The sequence below is a fragment of the Rhinoderma darwinii genome, chromosome 3 (genome assembly GCF_050947455.1).
Source record: "Rhinoderma darwinii isolate aRhiDar2 chromosome 3, aRhiDar2.hap1, whole genome shotgun sequence".
In the NCBI taxonomy this organism is placed as follows: Eukaryota; Metazoa; Chordata; class Amphibia; order Anura; family Rhinodermatidae; genus Rhinoderma; species Rhinoderma darwinii.
The window spans coordinates 119,863,984-119,884,913 of record NC_134689.1 but is presented as its reverse complement, the minus strand read 5'-3'; the positions used below and the strand labels follow the sequence as shown (position 1 = coordinate 119,884,913).

The 20,930-nt window shown below is 42.0% G+C and overlaps 1 protein-coding gene across 1 annotated transcript in view; it reads right to left on the bottom strand.

The window, feature by feature from the left end:
* Positions 1–20,930, bottom strand: part of HK3 (hexokinase 3) — a 117,024-nt gene that overhangs the window by 48,002 nt on the left and 48,092 nt on the right. The window lies entirely within an intron of this gene.

Genomic DNA, 20,930 nt, shown 5'->3' with positions numbered 1-20,930 from the left:
GTCTCAGCACGAGAGTGAGTCCAGTGACAGACTGTAACGAGGAAGCAGCCCCTAAGGGGACTTAGAAGCTAGCAGCTGCACCAGCTGATATACACTGGCTTACAGCCTCAGACAGTGCAGCTACCGAGTCTCAGCACAGCTACCGAGTCTCAGCACGAGAGTGAGTCCAGTGACAGGAACGAGAAAGCAGCCCTTATAAGGGCTCTGTAGCTGATAAACACTGACTCACATCCCTAGATAGTGCAGCTATCCAGACTCAGCACAACAGCAGCAGCCCCTGTAAGGACTTAGCAGCTGATAGCTGCATCAGCCAACACAGGCTGATATCCATACAAATTGCAGCTATCCAGTCTCAATATAATAATATAGATGCAACAGACGGAGGACACACTCCAACAGCATCTATCAGGCTGAATATTTATACCAACGGGGAGATATCCCTGGGGGTATTTAAGCTCATATTCGGACAAACTTTGCACAACTTGGAATAAAAAACATAAAATAACAAAAACAAAATATATATACAAAATATAACAAACAAAAATAAAAATAAAAATAAAACCAAGTATAATAAAGCAACGTTATGTTCGGCTGACACAAACTGTGAGCTTATGGGTATCCACCCAAATTTTTCCAATAAATCACTGAAACCATAGTGGCAAAGAAAGCGCATCAACAGTTGAACCTGATAGTTGATATATATTTTTTGCAATCTGTGCTGTGCATCTGACACAGGCAGATTGCAATTTGGAAATATTGCAATGATACTGGCACTTTAAAAATATATATATCCCTAAAGATATAAACCAGTGAATTTCAGAATTGTACTAGGGAGAACTACATGACATTTATATACTCAGTGAATTAATGTATTAGATCTGTCAGTCATTCACTGACAGCAAGCCGATTAGGCTTCGCCTCCCGGCGGGGCCTAAATCGGCTTCCGTAATGGCAGAGCAGGAGACCATTGTGTCTCCTGTTGCCATAACAGCAGTCGCCAGTCCCGATTGCCTGTCAGGGCTGGCGATCTGCTAGTAACCGCTACGATGCAGCAATCGCTTTCGATTGCTGCATCGAAGGGGTTAATGGCAGGGATCGGAGCTAGCTCCGGTTCCTGCCGTTACAGGTGGATGTCAGCTGTACAGTACAGCTGACTTCCACCGCTGATGACGCCGGATCAGCTCCTGACCCGGCGCCATCTTGCCTGCAGCTACGGAAGCCGATCAGGCTCCGCCGCCGGGCGGATCTTGACCGGCTTCGGTGCTAGGCAGACCGGGAGGCCAGTATTAGGCCTCCGGTTGCCATTGCAGCCACCGGAACCCCGGCAATTTCATTACTGGGGTTCCGATGAGCTGCAAACACCTTAAGTGCAGCGATCGCGTTTGAGCGCTGCACTTAAGGGGTTAATGGCGGGGATCGAAGCTAATTTCGGTCCCCGCCGTTACAGCCGGATGTCAGCTGTAAGATACAGCTGAGATCCGGTGATGATGGCACCGGCTCAGCTTCTGAGCCGGTCCCAAACATTTGGCGTACATGTACGGCAAGATGCGGGAAGTCAGTACTTTCCATGACGTACATGTACGGCAAATGTCGGGAAGGGGTTAATGATACAGTGCTAACAGTACCTACAACACACTATTCTGGTTTATACTAGAAAATGTAACAAAATGGTTTTTTTTCCGCCCGAAAAACTGCACCACAATGGTTTATCGGACGGAATGTGCTGCGGGTCGGATACGCTGCACAGTTTTACGCAGCGTATACAACACATGGGAACCCAGCCAAAAGTTACAGGGGCTGTCTGATTTAGAAAACCCACTTATGCATACCCTATTATCCAGAGCAGAGAGTAGTTACAGAAAATGTCTCTTGCTCTGTGGAAACCAACACGTTCATACATTACATGGACAGCCGGTTGATTTCTTTTGTTCCCTGTGTAATGCTTCATTTTTCCTGTGGTAACTCTTCGGGTATGTTCACACGGCCTATTTACGGACGTAATTCGGGCGTTTTTGCCCCGAATTACGTCTGAAAATAGCGCCTCAATAGCGCTGACAAACATCTGCCCATTGAAAGCAATGGGCAGACGTTTGTCTGTTCACACGAGGCGTATATTTACGCGCCGCTGTCAAATGACGGCGCGTAAATAGACGCCCGCGTAGAAGAAGTGACCTGTCACTTCTTTGGCCGTAATTGGAGCCGCTATTCATTGACTCCAATGAATAGCAGCGCTAATTACGGCCGTAATTGACGTGGCGTTCAAGCGCCTGCACATGCCGGTACGGCTGAAATTACGGGGATGTTTTCAGGCTGAAACATCCCCGTAATTTCAGCCGTTACGGACCCCCGCCGTGTGAACATACCCTTCAGGAGAATTGGGCATTTGCTGCCAGCTTCCCTCATAGACTACAGTTGATCCCTGGGGGTCCCAGCAGGAAGACACGATGTGATTAACTTATTTAAATGGGATCTTTTTAACACAAAAGGAATGTTGAAATTAGGAAACCCATTGAAGACATTACTGACGATTGTGGGAAAAAAAATGCCATGTTTGTTACACACCAATTTGTGTGGAAATGCAATGACTTCTAGCGTTAGTTTTATTTTTTTTATTTTTTTACATGAATCCTTTTTCTGCAAGGACTTGTTCGCATAGTGCTTTTTTGTCAAAACTGGGATTGGATCCAAAAGAAATATAAATATAAATATTTTCTTTGTAATTGTCCTCTTTTATGGATCCAATCCTGTGTTTGGCTCAAAAACAAACAAACTAACAAACAAACCAAAAAAAATAAATAAAAGTGCATAACTTTCATCACAGCTGTCTTATGTGAACAAGGCATAACACAGTCTGCACGGCAGTTAAAAAGATAGTTGCTACAGTATATTGCTGCTGCCGCCCAACCTCCCCTCGGCATCATCTATACCCTTGTTATGTTATAATCAAGTATTGGATGCAGCAGAGTGGTAAAAGAGTAATCCTGGGTTCACACGTAGCGTAAATACTGCAGATTTTCCGCAACAGATTTTGTTTCGGAAACTCCACAGCATAATACAGCAGTAGCCGAGTGGATACGTTTTGAACAAATCTCACACACACTCTGCATAAATAAGAAGTGGAAAACCCACTCAGAAATTGACCTGCGTTTTTTTTTAATCCACAGTTTGTCAATTGTATTTGTGTAATCGCTGCAATTTTTGTTGTGGGTTTTCCCCATTGAATTCAATGGGGAGGTAAAACCCGATACAAATAGCAGATGTTGACATTTTTGCGGCGGAATAGCTGCGTTGCCGCCGCAAAAATCGCAACTCAGAAAAAAGATATTATACTTACCCAGAATTCTGTTTCTTCATCCAGGCCGGCCTCCTGGGATAACGTTCCATCCCATATGACCGCTGCAGCTTATCACAGGTTGCAGTGTCACATAGGATGCAACGTCATATCGGGCTGGCGGATGGCAGAGGGGCGCATCTCCATGACATTTTTTTTTACATGCAGTGTTCCGTAGCAGAGATTCTGGCCGAAAAACTGCACCCCGATTTGGTGCGTTTTTTCGCCAGGAATTCCCTGCGGCGAGCAGGGTGGATGCGGTGTGTTCATTTACGCAGCGTATCTGCCCTGTGTGAACCCCTAAGGGGGGGATTCCGACTCCTACAGGGAGCAAAAAAAGACCCTCCTCCTCCTCACATGCACTCTGCACTGTGAGGAGGAGGAGGAGGAGAGAGAGAGAGCGCGAGCGACGGAATACATGGCCATCACTCGGGACACATTCCGGTGATGGCCGTGTATTACCCGGCCCCATAGACTTCTATGGGAGCCGGGCGGCCGGGTAAACGGCCGAAAATAGGGCATGTCCCATTTTTTTGACGGCCAGGTTTCCCGGGCCATCAAAAAATCGGTCGTGTGATTAGCCCTATTAGGGGTCTATTGTTCCTACTGCAGCCGGGTAACAGCCGATTTATGAACGGCCGTCACCCGGCCGGGAAACCCTGTCGTGTGAATAAGGGCTAAGGCCTCCTTCACACAGAATTCTTCAGGCACTTTAAACTGCATCAAAAAACGCTTCTAAAAATTCTAGTGCTATTAAAATGTGACGTGTTTTTTTTAAGCAGCCTTCTTTCTGCCATTTTTGAAGTCCTGTAAAGAAGCCAATGAGAAAAACGCCTGAAAAAATTGCAGATGTGTGTTGTGCGTTTTTTATTTAATTCTTGAAATAAATGTAACATCTGATAACAAAACACTCAATAGTTAAAATCAATTATAATAGTACTACAAAGAGTCTATCTAGGTGTAGCCCTGGCCTTAATCTGACTAGTTGCAACTCCTTTCGGCACTGAATTGCCGCACCCATGACCACGTGATGCCAATCCGGCTGCGAATCACTTTAATATGAGCACTGTGTGCACTTCTAATGAAATAACATCCACTGATGTGAATAAGAAGGAGCATCTAACAGATTTTAATAATTGCTCTATCTACGATGACATGATCATTTCTGATGGTGGCAATTTGTTCCATTAGTAGGAACAAGTATAGGGCTTGAATTCAATGGGGAAAACCCGCAACACAAAAGCAGCGTTTATGCAAATACAATTGACATGCTGCAAATTAAAAAACGCACCGCAGCTCAATTTCTGAGCGTATTTTCCGCTCGTCATTTATGCAGCGCATGGTTGAGATTTGTTCCAATCTCATCCTCTTTGCTGCTACTCTATTATACTGCGGATTTCCCCAAAAACAAAATCTGGTGCGGAAAATCCGCAGTATTTATCCCTTGAAAACAGCTCCGTATTTTCAGATGTTTTTGGTCACTGCATGTGAACATACCCTTATTAGTGAAAAATCTGGAAAAACTGGTTGATTTATGGGTAAATCTTTCTATCTATGGCCAGCTAAAAGAGGACCTGTCCGTTCTTGTGTTTAGTAAATACTTGTATTCCCATAAATGATCAATTCTGAAGCATATTTAGAAGAAATGTTATTTTTACGACTAGTCCAATTTAAGGATATTCTTCCTTTTTTTTTTTTTTAGCTTTGTCTATATTTCAAAAACATACACGGAATGTTGGAAAAAAAATATAGATCTGCATAAATGCCACCTTAAATAGAACAGACCGGTCAGTGCTGTTCAATAGAGTCGTACAGAAATATATCTAGGATAAATAAAGGAGTCGCAGCTCTGTCTTATTTGCCAAGAAATTCAGAAGGCATATTGACACAAAATCTTAACTGCTGGTATTATTCCGAGAATCTGGCAGCTTTCCATCGCACACTGTCAATTGGCAACAATAGCCGACTATTGAATACTGATTATCAAAAACCTACCAAGGGGAAAAAGCAATCTGGCTCACTAAACCACAAAGCCTGCCTTCAGTTTCTTTTCTCTTGCTCAAGCAATTAAAAGAAAAAGAAAATTTTGGGCTTGTTAGTAGAAAATATTCAGTACTTACACCGCTGCATGCTTTCTATTCACTAGTGTTCTAGGCATTTTTAGACTAAATACTGTATCATAAATCCAATAATGTCCCAGCAAGTTATACAGCTCCGTTAATAGTATATGTGTATTTACTGAAAATTGTCATCTTAATTTTTCCACTAGGTGGTATAATTTATTTGCTTATATTTAACTTTATCTTAAACTGTGGAATCTCTGATATAAATGACTAAATATAAAGCAACTGTTCTTAGCATTCCTAAACACCTTGAAAGAAAATGTAGACAACGCCCGAAGTGCCCAAACAAAATGAGAGATTTTCTATCCTACTTAGAATTTAATCTTATAGCGTTTTTTTTTCTTAAAGCATTGTAAAAACAATGTATAGTTCTACGGTACCAATTGGACATTGTTATTTGAAATCCTTTAAGCAAATAGGGAATCTCATTGGAAACATCAAAAACTGACAATTGAGCCATAACTACAGAAGGCCTCATTCACATGAGCGTATGTGATTCACGCGCGTGTAAAACGCGTGTGAATCGGGTGTGTGTGTGTTGCGTTATGCATCAGTGTGCTTTGCGAGGGGCATGCGTTATTCACGCACTTGCAAAGCACATTTTTTTTAATTATTATTGTCAACTGAATTGATGCGCAAATCACGCACCGCACACGCATCCCTGTGCAGTGCGTGGTTTTCACGCATCCATTGACTTCAATGGGCGTGTAGGTGCGTGATAACGCACCAATATAGGACATGCAGTGACTTTTATGCAGCGAACTCCGCTGCGTGAAAAATAATGCATGTGTGAATGGCCCCATTGAAATCAATGGGTTTGTGTGCTGTGTGTTGTTTCAACGCACAGCACACGGACGTGATTGACGCTCGTGTGAATGAGGCCTTACCCCCAATGTCATGCTCATAAGTGTTGGAGAAGCTCAGATATGTGGAGCAGTTTGGCAAAAAAAAATAAACAATATCTGCTTTTTGGATAGTGATGTAAAGAAATTCACTGGGGCGTACACTTTCCCCTCCATCTCACAGCCCATACCTCAACCTTCTAAACCTCAACCTTCTAGACCTCAACCTTCTAGACTTCAACCTTCTAGACCTCAACCTTCTAGACCTCAACCTTCTAGACCTCAACCTTCTAGACCTCAGCTCTCTAGACATCTCTAAGGTCAGTTGTGTTAACTCTAGTTGAACCTTAGTTCCTTCGTTTTCATGTTTTGGGTGGAGATAGGTTCTTTATTTTGATTAAATAATAGTAAATAATAGTGACATTTATTTTACATCCCGATGACGTCATGAACGATAATTCTCTTTAATGGAACATTGGAGATACAGGCTGTGTTTTTCCAGTACATGTTTAAGCATGTACAAATATATGTCCATTCTTACAAATAATCATTTTGTTTATATATATATATGCTGATCAAAAATATCACATCCTGTCCAGGCCACTCCCTGTCTCCTGTAGTTGATGAAGGCTATTGCCAACCAATCATATCTGAAGTTTGCACACTACGGCTGGGTTCACACGACCTATTTTCAGACGTAATGGAGGCGTTTTACGCCTCGAATTACGTCTGAAAAAACGGCTCCAATACGTTGGCAAACATCTGCCCATTGCTTTCAATGGGCTTTACGATGTTCTGTGCAGACGACCTGTCATTTTACGCGTCACTGTCAAAAGACGGCGCATAAAATTACAGCCTCGTCAAAAGAAGTGCAAGACACTTCTTGGGATGTAATTGGAGCCGTTTTTCATTGACTCCAATGAAGAACAGCTCCAAATTACGTCCGTAAAAGACGCCCCGAAACGCGAGTACATGCAATTACGTCTGAAATTCAGGAGCTGTTTTCTCCTGTAAACAGCGCTGTAATTTCAGACGTAATTGCAGTTATCATGTGCACATACCCTACCAGTGACAGGAATGCAGCTGCGCATCACATAGTCTGCAGCCTCTGTGTACTCTCCTGTGCCTCAGGCTGGATTCAACTTCGCGTATTTGTTGCAGATTTTCTTGTAGATTTTGAGGCACATTTTTTTTTAGCTAAAGTGAGAACTGGACTCAGGAGGAAGAAGTATAAGTTCTTCCTTTATATTTCCCATTCCTTTTGAAACCTCTTCTGGCTTTGACTCAAAAATCTGCAACAAATATGCAATATGTGAATCTAGTCTTAAACCTGCATTTATGACGCTATAGCATCCTGCTCATTATTTGGGCAAAGGCATAACTTACAAATTCCTGGACCCCGATGCAAAATTTCTAAGAGGTGCCAAAAAAGAAAACTCTGTGGGCTAGATTAAGGGGGTGGTGGGAATTATTTTATATATCTGCTGGAGTTCCTCTGTATCATTTACATTCTGACATATAGAGGGGGTATAGAGAAGGTATCATTTTTCTGTATATCCGCAGTGATCAACACAAATAATTAGCGTGTCAGTCTACATATTAGAATATGCACAGTACACACGTCAATGTTGCTTACTGAGATATTTCAAGTTGTGAGAGCAAGTAAAAGTCATTGGTGAATAGGAGGTGGTTCTGTATGCATTTCACACATTCCTACACTACTGTCAATGCTATTGTGGCAAGGTTGTATTTTGTGTTCCTATGGCAACTGGTATTTATTAAGTCCTCTCATACAATGTATCTAATAGACTTTTAAAGAATAGATTTATATTCATATTTTTACAAAATTATTAATTATTTTACAAATTATTTTTTTTTAGGCTCTGTTCACATCTGCATAGAAGGCTTCGTTTAGAGCTTCCGTCGCAGATTCTATCACATTTGACGTGAAAAAAAGTGCAGCATGCAGCAGTATTTTTTTTGGAGGACAACATGAACGCACCCGACAGACTCCATTATATGTCATAGAGGTCCATTTGGCGCCATTGGTGTCTGTCGTATGACGAATCTGTCACAACTTGAATTTCGTTTTTTCTGCTCCTATGAAGGAACAGAAGAATGGAATTCAAAACGCATCGGTGAACTCAGTCTTTAGATAAACCTACACTTTGGTCAAAATGTGGAGCAGTACAAAATTAAAGCATTATGAAATATATATTTATTAAGAAAAGGCAGTTGGGGTTTGAAGCTGCCACCAACTATTAGTATCCGAGAAATATTTAACTCTTGTTATATAGGGGTGCTATACTGATTGCTGATGGAGCCTTCCATTTGGAAGAATTATTGTTCTTAAGGTGCAGCCACGCACAGCAGATTTTGTTGCAGAAATTTTTGCAACAGAAAATCTGTTCCATTCTTCTGAAAGGAACTTGAATAAATCCATGCACTTGCTGCAGAAACAGCCACATTCAGATGAGTGGAACCGACTTTTAGTCGCAACAAAATCTGCCACGTGGGACTCCACCCTTAGGCCCCATACACATGGCCGTAGAATTAATCCGTAATTATGGTTTATAATTACGGACCGTAATTTGGGACCCCTTCATATCTATTGCCCACGGATACCTTTCCATATATTTACAGGATGAAGTCTGTGCGGTAGAAAGGCTCCAAAATAGATAGGACATTATTTTTTGCTTTTTACGGCCCATGCTCCCATACTTTATGGTGGCTGTCCACAGCCGTCAGCGGCTGGCCCTGCCCATATTCATGATTACGGGCACGGTCGTGTGCATGGGGCCTTAGGCTGGGTTCCCACAGTGCAGATTTGCTGTAGATTTTGCCTGCATTTTGTAAGCCAAAACCAGAATTGGATCCAGGAGAGCAGACCTATAAGGCCTTTCTTTATATATTTCTTCTGTTTAGTTTCCGTTCCTGGTTTTGGCTTAAAAACCGCATGCAAAATCTGCAGCAAATCTGCACTGTGAGACACCAGCCTTAGGGTACAGACTATGCTCCTTCAGGGTGAATACGCTGTGTCAAGCGGCACAGTGTATATGCCCTGAACACCGCAGGGAATGCTGTCCAAAAAACCGCACCACATTGTGGTGTGCTTTTTCGGGCAGCATTTCTGCTGCGGAAAGCAGCGCTGGAAAAAAAAACTAAAAAACTTTCATACTTACCCCCTCCCTCTCTTCTGTGCGTATTCTGGGCCTACAGGAATGACATTGCAGGCCATGTAATGTCATCCCTGGAGGCTGGACTGGAAAAAAACGGTGAATTCTGGGTAAGTATAATTTTATTTTTTCTTACTTGTGATTTTTGCACCAGAATCGCTGTGATTCTGCCACAAATGTCGCAACACAAAACAACTTTGTTTAAGCGTCCCATTGAATTCAATAGGGAAAACCCGCAACACAAAAGCAGCGATTCCGCAGCATTCATTGACATGCTGCGGCTGATAAAACCGCACCGCAGGTCAATTTATGTGCATTTTATCGGCTGTTTTTTTCCGCTATGTGGGGATGAGATTTATTGAAATCTCACCCACACTGCTGCTACTGTAATACTCTGCAGATTTTCCGCAATCAAACCCGTTGCAGAAGATCCACAGTGTTTACACCTAGTGTGTTCCTACCCTTAGGGTATGTTCACACGCAGTGGTTTCAGGCGTATTTTGGGGTGTTTACGCCTCAAAAAATGCCTGAAAAAATGGAAGCTGAACGCCTACAAACATCTGCCCATTGAAATCAATTGGAAAAACAGCATTTAGCTCATACGGAGCGTCTTTTTACGCCTCTGTTTTAAAAAACGGAGCGTAAACAGACGCTCCGTAAAAAGAAGTAGCATGTCACTTCTTGAGGCGTTTGTTGGAGCTGATTTTCCATTGAAGGGTATGTTCAGGAGAAAACATCCCCGTAATTTCAGCCGTAACGGCATGTGCAGGCGCTTGAACGCCGCGTCCATTACGGACGTAATTGGCGCTGCTTTTCATTGGAGTCAATGAATAACGGCTCCAATTACGCCCTAAGAAGTGACAGGTCACTTCTTTGACGCGGGCGTCTATTTACGCGCCGTCATTTGACAGCGGCGCGTAAATATACGCCTCGTGTGAATAGACAAACGTCAGCCCATTGCTTTCAATGGGCAGATGTTTGTCAACGCTTTCAAGCCGCATTTTTTGGACGTAATTCGGGGCAAAAACGCCCGAATTACGTCCGTAATTAGTGTGAGTGAACATGCCCGAACACTATGAAAAAACGCTAAAAAAACGCCTCAAAAGAAGCTCCAAATTAAAAAAAGCTTAATTTTCAGCTTTAAAAACGCCTGAAAATCAGAGGCTGTTTTCTCTGAATTTTCAGACGTTTTTGAGTTTGTGCGTGCACATACCCTAAGGGCTGGGTTCACACAGAGTTTTTTGCAGACGGAAATGCCGATTTTGAGCGCCGCGGGCAAAAAACGCAGCGAAATAAGCTTTCTCTGCCTCCCATTAATGTCAATGGGAGGTCAGAGGCATAAACGCCCGAAGATAGGGCATGTCCCTTCTTTTTCCCACAAGACGGTTTTTCCGCTCGCGGGAAAAAAACACCTGCGCCTCCCATTGAAATCCATGGGAGGCATTTTCGGCCGTCTTTGACACGTTTTCTGTCGCGGTTCCAGCGTAAAAAAAACTCAGTATGAACTCCCCCTTAGGTTATGTTCACACGCAAACTCAAAAATGTCTGAAAATACGGAGCTGTTTTCAAGGGAATACAGCTCCTGATTTTCAGATGTTTTTTAAGCTACTCGCGTTTTTTCGCTGCGTTTTTTACGGCCGTTTTTGGAGCTGTTTTTCTATAGAGTCAATGAAAAATGTCTCCAAAAACGGCTAAAGAAGTGACATGCACTTCTTTTTCGCAACCGTTTTTTTACATGGCCGTTTTTCAAAATGGCCGTGTAATAAAACAATCCGTCTGAACAGAACACCGTTTTTCCCAATGAAATCAATGGGCAGATGTTTGGAGGTGTTCTGCTTCCGATTTTTCGGCCATTTACGGCCCGAAAAATTGCCGAAAATAAGCCGTGTGAACATACCCTGACATTGGAGCAGAGGAGTGACCACTAGCTGATCATTGATTTCTCCACGCCTTGTACATGCCTAGAATGCTGTGTATAAAATATTCCTTTAACACCAATGCAACCAGAGATACTTGGTCCTATTCATATTCATCATACTGTGACCCTAGAGATCAGCATATCGTGAGAATTTTCACAAATTCATTCATATAAGTGAATAACCATTAATCACTATTGAGAATTGAACTGCTATACAGACTTACAATATTTATTATACTGAGTTATAGATAACTTACGGATAGTATCTTTTATTGTTCCTTTATTCGACACTTGGCAGCTCTATACTGTTTAGGGTATGTTCACACGCTAACTCAAAAACGTCTGAAAATACAAGGGAAAACAGCTCCTGATTTTCAGAAGTTTTTTGAGCCACTCGCGTTTTTCGGTGCGTTTTTTTACGGACGTTTTTGGAGCTGTTTTTCAATACAGTCAATGAAAAACGGCTCCAAAAACGTCCCAAGAAGTGACATGCACTTATTTTTCGCGGGCGTCTTTTGACGCGCCGTTTTCGGAAATCGAGGAGTAAAAAAAAACACCCTGTTGGAACAGAACGCCGTATTTCCCATTTAAATCAATTGGCAGATGTTTGTAGGTGTTCTGCTTCCGATTTTTCAGCTGTTTTTCGGGAAGTTTACGGCCCAAAAAACGGCTGAAAACTCTACGTGTGAATATACCCTTACTGCTGTAGTTTTCCCGCATTCTTTATTATACTCTTCTTTTCTATATTTGTAAGCCAACAAAATATGATCTGCTAATATTTTTAGTACAGTCGGTTCAGTTATATTTTGCCAACACAGCTAAACTGATGCCTTCCATTATGTAATGTGGCAGTCGGGTTTTAAGAGTTCCCACCGCCTTGTACACAACTTAAGAGATTGACCTTTTTTTCAGCGCCTCTGCAAATTTATCAGCTCTAAGAAATTTGCATCCGTCCCTTCTCATCAGAAATAAAACATAAGGGAACCTCCACACGAAACCTACTTTATGACTTGAAGAAAGGAGATTGAAACTGAGGAGATGAATAATTATGGTTCAGTAACTCACACTTAGAGGTCATTTAGCAATAATGTACATTCCGTTATGACACCGGGCGTCGTCCCTGGTTCATTGCATGTGGGGGTTTTAGCCGCCTCACGTGTAATAAATACAGTTACAAATGCCACGTAAAATGAATAATGTTTAGTTTTTTAGTTTTTGTCTTACAGTGTTTGAAAAATCTATTTACTGTTCAGGCAAAATAAGATATTAAGGCGTTCTCAAACTGACGTTAACGCTTTAAGGCAAACCTATAATTCCACGTGACTTTTCAGAAAAAGCCGTCATATGTGTTTATTTAAGTCATCACTGTAATGTTACCACACTATCATGAACTTGTCAGAAGTTTTCTTTCAGACTTCATTTCCAGTTGTCAATTTTTCCAGAGCTCAGTTCTAGAGAGAGCGGACATTAGCTGCTATGATGTTCTCCCACACTCAGGAGCACTGCACCCTATCCCCCAACCCACAGTTCTTTGCTTGTTTTTAATGAACTAGCGTAGGATTCTGATCAGTATTCTCGGTGAGCACTCCATATTCTCCCAGATTCCATACTATGTACAATCATCTGCTTCTCCGTGAGACATGAGAACTGGCAACGTATACAAACATTGGTGACCTAATAGGCAAGCACCCATTCCCTGATAGCATAGGGGGCACTCACTGGTGACCCAGTTCTGCCGTATCCTGTACCTGGTCTCTTGATTTAGTCTTTAAAAATCAAATGGCTCTAAAGAGGTTGTCCCAGAATTGACAATTATCACCTAACCATGGGATAGGTGATAGTTGTCTGATCGCTGGGACCCCCACCAGTCACGAGAACGCATTGAGGAGGAGCTTGAATGGAGCAGCGGCAGTCAAGCATGTGCCCACTACTCCATTCAATGTTTATGTGACTGACGGAAACAGTCAAGCATGGTACTCCGTTGTTTCCGTCTTTCCCAAAGACCAAAGAATTTTTTTTCTGTTCGATTCATACGGAATCCGAAAGGGGAACCATACAGAGTTATATTAGAAGCTCATGTACCTCTATAACAAAACGGAGACAAGTAATTCAGCTGTGTCACGCGTTGTGTGGCACTTTTGCATAGACAAACTACAGTATTTTATTTTTGCAGTGTATGGTGGTGGTGGCATTGTATAGTATAGTTATTTAGGCAACTGTATAGTTCTTATTTGGCCAATATACAGCACTGTGTGGTTCTTATAATTAGTCACTGTTTGGCTTGGTTATTTAGTTACAGTATGACAAAACACCATATGGAGAAGGGGGGTACTAAAAGAAGGTACTGCCCAGGGCAGCATCCAAAGTAAAGCCTACCCTTTATGATACCTTATCAGATGCTAAAATCGTAATGTTTAATCAGCAACAACTGGGAAAAAAATAGAACATAGAGCTAAACTAGTTATGAGTAATGGATCAAACTTTTAGGCTAAGTTCACACGGGGCGGATACGCTGTGTAAAAGCACGCATTATATCCGCCCTGTGCACCACAGCAAATTCCGGGAGAATAACCGCACCAAACTGTGGTGCAGTTTTTCACCCAGAATGTCTGCTGCTAGCAGGCCGGCCTCCTGGTTTGACATTTCATCCCAGGCGACCACATGAGATAATGCGTTATCCCAATAGGTCGGCCCTATGAAGTCATCCAGGCCGGCCTCCTTGGATGATGTTTTATCCCATGTGACCGCCGCTACAGCCTGTGATTGGCTGCAGCGGACACATGGGATGAAATGTCATCCCAGGAGGCCACGCTGGAGGGAGGAACACAGACTTCTGGGTAAGTATGAGATTATTTTTTTTCAAAGTTGCTTTATTTGTGGCAGAATCGCTGCGAACCCGTCACAAAAAATGCAACAACTGCTATTTGTTGCGGCATTTACCTCCCCATTGAATTCAATGGGGAAAACTCGCAACAAATAAGCAGAGTTTACGCAAATACAATTGACAAGCTGCGGAATAAAATTCTGCACCGCTAGTCAATTTCTGAGCGTTTTTTCCGCTCAGTATTTATGCAACGTGTGGATGAGATTTTTTTTACACCTCGACTCACAACCCGGTAATGTATATATTTATTTTTAGACAAAATGCTAAAACAGACATTTTTGAGTAGGCATGTTTAGGACGCTACACCCTATCAGTATAACAAGATACTGGTGATTTAGTGCCCTAAAATCTATGGACAGGTTCCTTGTAAACGACTCCTCAATGTGACAGTAACTTTGTATATTGTATGATGTCAGGGTTGAACATACAGTATATATTGTACCATGACATCCTTTCCTCAATACGATTGCAGTCGTAATGGTGAGCAATGTCACTATGACTCCAGACTACCGTTTCCCTGTTGTGGCAAAATGGGGTAAGCAGTAATCTGAGATGCTCCCTACACTATGCTGACATCTGTAGTTAAGAGTTAGGGTATGTGCACACACACTAATTACGTCCGTAATTGACGGACGTATTTCGGCCGCAAGTCCCGGACCGAACACATTGCAGGGAGCTGGGCTCCTAGCATCATACTTATGTACGATGCTAGGAGTCCCTGCCTCGCTGCAGGACAACTGTCCCGTACTGTAATCATGTTTTCAGTACGGGACAGTAGTTCCACGGAGAGGCAGGGACTCCTAGCATCGTACATAAGTATGATGCTAGGAGCCCAGCTCCCTGCACTGTGTTCGGTCCGGGACTTGCGGCCGAAATACGTCCGTCAATTACGGACGTAATTAGTGTGTGTGCACATACCCTTAAGCTTCAGCGCAATATAAGTCAATGAGCAGGTATAGATGGTGACATTACCATCATGATCTGCCGCTCTCTTCTGAAGCCAGAAGACGAGCAAGGGGAAACGGAGGAGTGTGAGTATTTAGTTTATTTTGATGTCCCCAACAGTGTTTAATATACTCCTCGGCGGGGGGCAGAAAGACTGTACAGGTTGTGAAGCTTGAACTTTTATAGTTGCATCAATGGCCCACTTTAAAGGGATTTTCCATCTTTTTTTTAACCTAGCCCTATTATCCATAATTAATTGGAGGCCTTTCCTATTATATGATACCCATAGATTGCACAGAAAAGGTGTCCCCGCTGCAACTGTGTCGCATATGGTCAGTATGTAACATGACCTCAGTAGTGATACACTCTGTCAGAGCGAGGGGGCCATGTACAGACCTGAACACTGCTGCAATGTCAGAGGGCGGACACTGTAGGGAGGGAGGGACATGATATTTTTAAAAACATATAATGGGAAAGCCCTCTTATTCTTCATTAATAAGAGGGCTAGGGGGAAAAAATGCAAAACTCCTTTGAGATTACTTCCCATTTAAAAAAAAATAAAATGATAGTGACCCTTTAACAGCGCCCATCAAGGCACTGTTTAAAGAGGCTCTGTCACTAGTTTAGTAATGCCCTATCTCCTAGCTAATCTAATAGGCGCTGTCACACTGATAATATTAGTGAAAACTGTGTCCCCAAACGTTTATTATTTTAAAAGTTATGAGCTTTTTTCTAAATATGTAAATGTGCCTTTATTAGAGAAGTGGGAGGTAACAGCAGCAATTCTCGTGAGGTGGAGCTACGTCACAGCCTGTGACTCTGTCCTATCAGCATGAAGCTGCTTCACACAGTGTGAGAGACTCAGGCTGGAGGGAAGGGGGATCACTTCAAACAGCCATGTCTCGGGCTATGGACCACCTAGAACAGCAGGACTGGGGGCATATGAAAGAGGAGATTCTAATCTTTCATATGACACCAGGATCGCAGGATCTAGCTGTGACACAACCAGAGATATTGCCAGTTGAATACACAGTCGGGAATGGAAGCTGTATACAAAAAGATCACTCTGTGTTGCTGGGCAGGGAAGGGAGATAAGCTGTATGCTGATTGGACAGCATCATACAGAAAACATTACACCACCCAGAGTGAAAAAAAAGAGTGACCTCCCATTTGGCAAGTATAGCCAAATTAGCATAATTAGAAAAATGCACATAACTTTTAAAATAATAAACTTTTTTTTAAAACAAATCACACTGTAGTGATCAGCAGCCTATTAGATTAATTAGGAGATAGCGAATTAATAAACTGGTGACAGATCCTCTTTAAGTATCCAAATAATACTGACATTTCCATGATTTCACATCATATACATATGATATATTTTAGTCATGTTTAATGACCAGAGGTTTGCACAATCAGAATAAATCCCAGCTAGTGATGCATGAAATCATACAAATTAACTGTGAGAAAAAAGGACGACGTAAAGGTAAAGTGTCAGAACTAATACCGGCTTGAACAAGCTTTGCCGTAAATGCAGCGTTCAGATTGCAGATCTTAATACAAATGATTTTCAGTTGATGGAATTAACAAGCAGAAACATGTCATATTGATTTAGGATTCAGGCCAGTCTAATTAATGAATGGCGCACTCCTCTGTCCATACGCTGTGGAGAAATACTGAGTTTACTGTGCATCGCCTAGCAGTCAGGAGATGGCTGCAGGCTTATTCTTAGTGATGCCCAGGGGCAGCATATAGGTGACAACTAAATTTACTGTTATTGCCGTGTATTCGTCAAGAAGTTAGTGTACACAAGCACGGAATTGATTTGAGTCAAATCTTTAATAAAAACCCACTTCGTTTTACAGAAATAGCTTACTTCCAAAGGCAAGGAAACCTGAGCCGGTCATACACTAGGGCTTAAAGGGAATGTATCACTATTATATATATTTTTTTTTTTCTAATTAAAACCAGGTAGTGAAACATTATTTTTTTCTAATCTGTTTTTATTTTCTGTACATGATTATGGGGCGGCCATCTTGCCTGAGCTGCTGCTCTGCTCTGTTAACAGCATTTAGAGATATGCTATACTGCAACCGCATGTCCCGTAAGAAACAATAGTCTGGAGCTTACCCATTGACTTCTATGTGGGCGTGTACTGAGCATGCTCTGTGACCTGTGTAGAGCTCACTGGGCAGGGAGGGGAGGAGGGAACTTTGTCAATCACTTATTGTTAATGTTGGATCCTGTGTATTCTATATAGATGTGTTACATGTCAGTGCCGCCTGTGATGATAATAAGATGATTGCTGAGAAATGATCTCTACAGAACAGGAAGTGTCAGTCTATTGGGAGGCTCAGTGGTCAGAGGGAAAACTGCAATATTCAGAATTATTTATAATATAGATATTCAAATGGAAAAAAGAAACATCACCAAAAATTCCTAAAAATAAAAACTTGATGACATATTCACTTTCAGCTTACCTAGATAATTATTGTTAATAATGAATGATTTGACCGAAAAAATCAAAATAATGAAGGATTTTAAAATGATTAATGATAATCAGTTTGGCTATGATAATAAAAACGATCAGTTACAACCCTTGAAAATCTACGTCAGTCAGAACATTGCTTAAATTTTTTCTTGGTTGTTAGTGGTCATGTCATGGAGGCCAACCACCCAGTGATGGACCCATAGGGTAACAAGGGGTTTGGCGTATGCTAGACCAAGAAGCTAAATCTAAAGGTCTATTTGTAGTGTCCACGGCCGCGGACCGTCGGGATTACTCACCCCCCCCCCCCGACAGCCGCAGCTATGGAGACGCTAACGCTCACTTCCACTCTGGTCCGCTGTGTCCCGTAGGGTGCGCGCACACGCTCATGCTAGGCCTTAAAGGGCCAGCGCGCGCAGGTGGGAATTATCATTAATTGGCCCATGATCACCCTGGTCTCTAAGAAGGGCTCTCCCCCTTTGCTCATTGCCTGAGCGTTGTTGTTTTTTTCCTATGTTAGTCTTGCAAATGGTCCCTTAGTGTTATTCTGTTCTCGTTGTTCCCATGCCCTGCTACCTGTACCCTGTATCCCGTGCTATTTGTTCCTGTGCCTTAAACCTGTTAGTCGTGTTGTGTCACCGGTTCCGCCTGCTATGTTACACCATGTCTGGTGTCTGCTGTCAAGGTCCCATCTGTCCCTAGCCGTTGCTACTGTCTGAACCACTACAAGTACCCTTCTGCTTGGACTATTTATATATTGACTTGACTTGGTACTTTTTTGGCCAGCTGCTATCCCGCTACGGCGGTAATGCCCAGTGGGTCCACATACCCACAGATCGTGACACTATCCATTCTTATTCTATACACCCCTTAGAGATGTATGGATTTTTACAGAGGGAATGCCTAGGTTGGTAGTCTTGAATAGTCGCCATTAATAACATCTGACCTGGAGCTGTAGCGCAGTACCAGAAAAAAGCTGTGGTCACGGCAGGCAGAATTCTTGCAGAACAAGTAATATGGCACAGGGTCCGGGCAGACAGCGTTCAGCAGCTACGTAAGTAGTTCAGATACTGGCACATAATTGACCTTTTGCTCAGGTATACAAGAGAGTCCTAGAGAGCCTTAAAAACGATAAGATGGTCCGCCAGATGATGAGCACTATTTTAATTTGGCTTGAGCTGGTTGCAGGGCACAGAAGCAAAGGCACGGCAGCAAAGAGGATGGGGCATGGGGATAGGGTAAATGGCCAGTATTCCGTTACAGGTAAACATTACAAATTAAACACTTACTTTGTTTATTCTAAGAAATGTGTGTGGGAAATGCACAATATTTTCCACAATACAAATAACTTTAGTGTGAGAAAAAATAAGTTTGTGAAACCACAATAAGCTTTTCCAAAACGTCCTTGTGTGATATGGAGGGCTTCTGACTGCTATGCTGATGACACCACCAGTCATAAATGGTACAATTATTGGCCATTCGTAAATCAGGGCACAATAGTGAATAAAAAGTGCATAGTTTTAAGGCAACCATAGACGAGCAGATCTCTGAGATGGTCAAAGATACATCTGCTGGTCATCAACATAAAATTTTGTAAAAAAAAATAAATATCAAAAATGTCCAGTTTTATGTAATGAAATGATTGTATAATGAAACATTATGCAACTTTCTAACATACTATACTTAGGGTTTTTATTTCTCTGCATCTTCAAGATCTCTGCTGTGAGTGAAAGAGATTTGGGAACATTCTTGGTTAGAGCCAAAGGCTGAAAATTCGTAAAACCTATTACTGAGTGTTTGCTACAATTGTATCTAATCTCGACAATCCTCTATTCATCAGCAGCACAAATCTCTCTCTTATCCTAGTAGTTTGCTACAATTTATCAGTGTAGGTAAAATGTATCAGCCTGCAGTCCATAAGGTTTAGCACACAGAGGATTGCCTAGTCAGGATTCAATTGAAGCAAACACTCAGTATTAGGTCTACAGGTTTTCAGCCTCTGGGTGTAAGGCTTTATATCATGAAGCCTGTATGGCAGCACACAGTGTCCCTGTGGTTCTATATTATAGAGCCATAAAATCCCTTATGAGGCTTCCGCACTACACAGTATCCTCCCCTGGAAGCAATGCTATTAAGGAAAAATACCTCATCATGCGATATAACGTGCCCTCATATTGTTTTGCATGGATTCATAGAGATATGTCTCCATATGAAGGTACAGATCCGTAATATGTATAAAGGATAGAAATTTGAGGCACTCACCGTATGTGGCAATAAAACTTATTTATCGATTAATGATCTCGGTCTGTTTGGTGAGGAATTAACCTACAGCCGTTTCGTGCTACACGCACTTTGTCAAGGCCCCTGCATCACTTATGAGCTTACATAATAACCTTTATAATAGAGGTAGCAAAAAGGTACACAATATCAAACAACAAATTCTACAATATAACAGGAATATATTGTGCACATCAAATACAAAAAAAGTTTAAACAATATATATATTAAGAAGGGACTAAGATCGTTACGGTCATTAACACTGAGCAGTCCTAGTGCCTCCGTTTTTAAAATAATCTCTGCCTCTTTTCGCAATAAAGTTTGGTGTCTATCTCCCCTTAAGGGTACTGATTTAATCTGAATAATACCTGCAAAACACATGCCTCGGTAATCATTACCGTGGCATTCATGCGTATGTTGCATCAGTCTCGGACATCCTTTTCCTGTTTCTAGGGAGCCAAATCTTTTTTGCATTGGACGGATGGTTTTGCCTATATAAAATCTCTCACATGGGCAATAAATTACATAAACTACGTATTGTGTCTTGCAGGTTATCAGTTCATTTATATGGAATGTACAGCCCCCTATCTTAAGGCACCTGGTACGTATAAGAGAATTACAAAATTTACACTGACCACATCTATGATTGCCTTTCAGCGCTACTGTTGATAACCAACCTCCTGTTTCTATATTAGATGTGAAATGGCCCTCAACTAGTACATCCCTCAGATTTTGACATCTACGGAAAGATACAATTGGACATCTGGTTGCAACCTCCGCTAGCAACGGATCGTTACTTAACAAGGTGCCAATTGTTGCGAATACTAGAACGTATAACGTCACTCATAGGACTTAAACCAAAAGATAATACAAATCGCTTACTATCCTTATTAACACCTTCCCGACCGCCCACTGTCTTTTGACGTCAGGCGGTGCGGGCGCTTAA